Below are 6,000 nucleotides of genomic sequence, written 5' to 3'. Positions count from 1 at the left end.
GAAAAAGGTAGGGAGAAAGTGGATCCCCCTGTCTTATTCCACGGGAAGGCTTAACCGATCCAGTGATTGAGCCATTAATCAGAAATGAAAGATTAGAAGTGGTAATACATTTCATGATCAGTGAAACAAAAGAAACAGGGAAATTAAAATGTAACATTACACTTTTCAGATAATGCCAGTTAACCCTGTCAAAAGCCTTGGCCATATCAAGCTTCAAGGCTGCCCAACCACTCTTACCATTCTTTCTACCATTAATAGCATGAACCACCTCTTGAGCAATCAAAATATTATCAAAAATGACTCTACCAGCCACAAAAGCACTCTGGAAAGGGGAGATGATTTTATGAAGAACCAATTTCAACCTATTTGCTAAGACCTTAGAAATAATCTTATAGAAAGTGGAGCAAAGACTAATCGGTCTAAAGTCTTTAAGAGATCTAGCCCTCTTTTTTTTAGGGATAAGGACTATCAAAGTAGAATTAACCTCAGAAAAATCAACACCATTATTTAGACAGTCCAGGACAGCATTCACTAAATCATTACCCACAGTGTCCCAATTCTTTTGATAAAAATAAGCATTAAGTCCATCAAGACCAGGGGCCTTATCACCAGAGAGCTGGAACACAGCCTTTTTAACTTCCTCAAAAGTAAAAGGCTGCTGCAAAAAATCAATCTCCATTTCCTCTAAAGGTGGACCAAGACAATCTAAGATTTGAGTTACAGCCTCCGTATCACAACCATTACAGTGGAAAAGATCTTCAAAGTAAGAAGTAACAAAAGCACTCAAATCTTCTAAGTTACTAGCAACATTCCCATTATCATCTCTAAGAAAAGGAATAGCATTATTACGCTTTCTCTTCGACGCATATCTATGAAAGAAAGTTGTGTTCCTATCCCCAGCTCTAAGCCAATTAACTCTAGCCCTTTGTCGCCAATAAATCTCTTCTTTATATAAGAGAGCATCAAGTTGAGATTGAACATGTTTAATATGAGAAATTGCATCCCTATCTCTATGATGAGAGGACTGAAGTCTCTCAATATCCTGCTGAAGATAAGAAATACGAAGCCTAAAGCCTTGTCTAATGGACTTGCCCCAAGAAGTAAGAGAATCAATAGAAGCTCTTTGGGAATGAAGGAACCTAGGATAAGCACCTAATGTTGAATCATTATGAGACCAAGCACTGTTAAGGGTGGTATAGAAATCCGGATTTCCAAGCCAAATATTTTCAAAGTGAAATCGCTTAGGAATATGAAGATTACAGGTTGATACATTTTGATTAACCATAATTTTCAGAGCTCTATGATCAGAACCATAATAAGGTAAATGATAAAGAACAGCCGAAGGAAATGAATTAAGCCAAGAATCAGAACCAATTGCCCAATCCAGTCTTTCAAAAATAGTATTATTATTCCAAGTATATTTATTACCTATAAAAGGAAGGGGTGATAAATGAAACTTACTTAAAAAAGCAGAAAAATTATCCATATTTACAAGATTATAATGATCACTACCAATTTTATCACTATAATAAAGATAGCTATTCAAATCCCCCATGATAAGCCAAGGGAGGTTCGGAGCATTATAATATACTTTATCAAGCAATTCCCAAGTAAACACACGTTGAGAAACATCAGGTGAGCCATAAAAACCAGTAAAATGAAAAGTGTCATTATCAGGAAAAGTTATAATACAGTCTATATGGTTACATGAAAAGTTAATAATATTAACATCTAAACAGTCTTTCCATAATAACATAAGTCCCCCCCCAAAAAACTTCCTAGGGACCTCAAAAGCATGATCAAAAGAAAGACCCACTCTAAACTTATCCATTGCATGGACAGAAAGTCTAGTTTCCATCAAAAAAAGGAGAGAAGGCTGCTGCTTTTTTACCAAAAGGGAGAGCCGTCTGAATGCACGTGTACTCCCCAAACCACGTGCATTCCAGCTCAATAAACTCATTTTTCTGGGCGGGTGTGCTCAGCATCACCCGCCTGTTCAGGTTCAGAAGTTGCAGCAGAGGAACTATCATCACTGTCTCCAGCTCGAGCTCTCTTCAAGGTAGATCGCAAGGATCCACCAACAACAGCTTGATGCAGCTGGAAGGAAGGTCGTTTGACCCCTGAAGCAGAGGCCAATCCCTTACCACGAACAGAGCGGTCAGGCTGGTTCCTATAGGCACCCTGTTCCATCTCCATAGGATTGGAATGAAGAGAAACATTCCCATCCTGAGCAGATGTAACAGAGACTTGAGGCTGAAAGCCTCCCAACTGAAGCTCAGAGCTAACCATAGGAGCAGAGGCAGTTACAATCACAGAATCAGTGGTATAAGGACTAAAAGCAGAGTTACTTAGAGACAAACTAAGATCAGATCGGTTGAAAGGAGGAATCATCTCACGCACATTTGGGTTAAAAGGAGTTGGCATCATAATGCCAGTGGTTTGCAGGGTCTGTGTAAATGGAAAGGTAGAGGCAGTGTTGAAATTGAGGAAGGAAGGAAACCTAATAGGTAAATCCAAGGAGCCACTAGCAGATATACTAAGATTGACAGGAGGAACATTTAGCATGGTCATGGCAAGTGGGTGAGGGTACTGAAAAGGAGCACCCTTGTCAGAAATTTTCTCTTTTCCCCTAAGCAGAATATTGTAAGGACAAAGAGGCTCAGACATAGTTTCGTCACACTTTTGCAAAAAAGCATGACAATACTTTTTGGTGTGATCAAGACGACCACAGTAAAAGCAGAAATCGGGTAAACGCTCATACTTAAAGTCAATCCATTTAATGAATTCCCTTCCCATTCGAATAAACCTGATGTTCATTCCCCTACGAATTGGCAGATTAACATCTAAAAGGATTCTTAACCTAAGATAAGGCCCAGTACCCTCTCTAACAGTGTCCCTATCCACTTCAATAAGATCCCCAACTTCAGAAGCAATAAACCTAGCAAGCTCATAAGATTTACACATGAAAGGAATACCATACACTTGCACCCAAAAGGGCACATAGTGCAGAGTATCAGGGGTGATAGGAAATGAGAGATCAGGGGCAGCAAAGACAGTTATACTTTGAGCAAAGTGCCAAGGTTGGCCTTCAAGGACTCTACCCTTATCCCCTTCACATCCAAAAGTAACCATAAACAAACCATCTGCATGTTCAGAAACACAGACAGGGAATCGACAAAGCGATGACCACATTCCAGAAAGAGTTTTCATAAGGGAAGGCCTATTGTAAGGTCGGACAGTGTGTAATTTAAGCAGCAAACTAATGGGGGTTGGAAAATCACTAGGAGGGTTAGCATGATAAGTGAAGACCGTGTTTTCATCAGCAGGTAAGACAAGAGCACTAGACACACTACTCAGAAATTCATCCATGATACTAAAAAACAAAGAGTACAAGAAACGAGATAATGATAACAAGTGAAAGATTGATAAAGATAGAAAATTATACCTGGTTCTTGCCTTATATAGATAAAACCAATATCCTCTAGAAATGACTGTTGGGAAATCCATAATCATAACCCTAGCATTAGCTGAAGTAGCCCTCATTAGGGAAAGATTTTGATGATCTTCATCCGCCTCCATCTTACGGTTTCCAATGGAAAAATAGAAGGTGAAAAGATAGTTTTTAATGCAAAAATGGCAGAAACTTAATGAGAAATGACTATCGGAGAAGATGAGAGGGAGGAAATGATACCAAATGCAATAAATGTTCAAGATAAAACAAATGGGATTGGAGAGAGAGATACCCAGAGATGCAGAGAAATTAATACCCATATTAATTACTAGAAGACACCTAATCAACAAACCTTGAGAGGGAAAACCACCACATGAACAGTATGGGTGGACCAAAATCCCCATATCAGGGACCAAAACATGATCAAACGAGAAGAGTGTTCTCATACCTACCAGAGTGTTCCAGAGAGAAAAAGCTTTCCTAAACTCTTCAATATTTACTTGAATAAATTATTTTTTAGGTTTGAAGAAAGAGAAGAATAAGTCAATCACAATATTAGTTTTAAATGATAATAAATAACTTATGTGTGGTTAGATAACTTTCCTTATTGTCTTTGGGATACTTGGGTTTAATTGGTTTGAGATTTAAAAATTGTGTTTTTTAAAAGAGTGTTTGGGAAACAATAATTTGAATTTTGTATGTGAAAAGTTGTTTTTAAAAATGTGATTGATTGTAGTGTAATTTTGTGTTTTTGAGTTTTAAAAAATTAGATTCGTGATTGGTTGGGAATCTCAAATTAAAAAAGTAAAAGAGTATTTAAAGAGTTTTAGATTCAATGAATTGAAAACATAGAAAATATAAAATTGTTGTTTTCATTTTTTAGCTTAAAACTCAAAATCATATTCAAATTTAGTTTTTGAAAATACTAAACCTATCAAGTATTTTTATGTGGACCCACATTTTAAATTTTCAAAAACATAAAATTATTTTCAAATTTCAAACCAATCAAAGTTTTTTTTGTTTTTGTAATCAAACATTCTATTTTTGTTCAATGATATATTCATTGTTTTCAAAATAATAATAATAATAATTATAATAAATTAACATCATTAATGATAACGTTTAAAAAAATATCGTTAAATAAAAAATTATTGTTACATAATCAATTTTAATATATAAAGAATATAAAGATATATAAGAGCGCACGTAAAAAAAATATTTTTATCTTATTTTAAAAAATAGGGCTTAATGAAAAATGGAAGCTTACCACTCTTTCTCATATACTTTCACTACTCTGTCTCACCTATATACTTTTACTACCCACTTACATTCAATTACAGAGAAAATTGATGATCAATGTAGTTGAGTAAATACTAACAGGTATGTTTTACTTTAATTTTGTTATGATATAATTTCTTTCTCTCTCTCTCTGAGTATTATTATTGGCATAGGTATTGATTGTATGGCTAATAATTAAATTCATTTGGGAAGTTGTGATTATGTTTAGACTCGAGAGTTTGGGGTAGCTATTAGGTTAGGTACTGATTTTTTAGCATAAATATTGATTGCTTGGTTAACGAATTCATTTAGTAAGCTATAATAGAAAAGGTAAAACTCTAATGAGATTACGAGATATATGCTTCTATGATAATTAGTTGTTTTATTCATTATTCTTTTGGTGTAATTTTGTTATTGTGAAATCTCGCAGCACATACATATGGATTTGGACTTGTATACAATTTTCATAAGTAGTGTTAAAACTATTTCTAACAACAAATGTGTGCAAACTTGGTGAATGTTTGCATTATTTATAAGGGAAATATCTCATAGACATGATCTAAAAAAATTTAAAATAATTGATGTTTATTATTTAAGATTACATATTTTAAAAAAAATATAAAAAGTGATTAGAGTAGCAATATTGCTTTTTTATTTTTTTTTATTCATTTGATTGGTCCTTGTTATATAACATTATGGAGCAAGTAACAATTTCTGTTGTTCTCATAACATCATATTTAAAATTATTCCATACATGAGAACTTAAATGATGAAAAGTTAACAGCAATTTAACCAACTTATCACATTAGGCTTTAAACTAAATATACTTCAATTATATGCGTGTGTGGTACTGTGAGTTTTCATTCATGTTATAGAATTGTCATTACTCCAAATGTGATTTAGAATGAACCATTTCATGGACAACTAATTCTTTTTTGTCATAATAGTGAAACTATGGATCCATACATGCGATACAGATTAGCCTCACAAGATATTGTAGAATTTTTACAGACATGTTGACAAATGAAAGTACTGGAAAGAAGACTCGAGGTCCTACACAAATGCGTAAAATCTGGGAAAATCGCGATGATGTGAAGATAAAAATTACATGTAATAGTTTTGGACAACCACATGATGAAAATGTAGACAAACTTTCAAGCTTTATTGGAACAATAGGACGAAATGGAAAAAAATGCTCCAATTAATTATAAAAATTGGCATAAGGTACCTGCTAAATACAAATATGGGATGTGAAAAATCGTACAGGTATT

This window comes from Cannabis sativa, chromosome 1 (genome assembly GCF_029168945.1).
Source record: "Cannabis sativa cultivar Pink pepper isolate KNU-18-1 chromosome 1, ASM2916894v1, whole genome shotgun sequence".
Lineage (NCBI taxonomy): Eukaryota > Viridiplantae > Streptophyta > Magnoliopsida > Rosales > Cannabaceae > Cannabis > Cannabis sativa.
The sequence above is the reverse complement of the archived record's forward strand: the minus strand, read 5'-3'. Positions refer to the sequence as shown.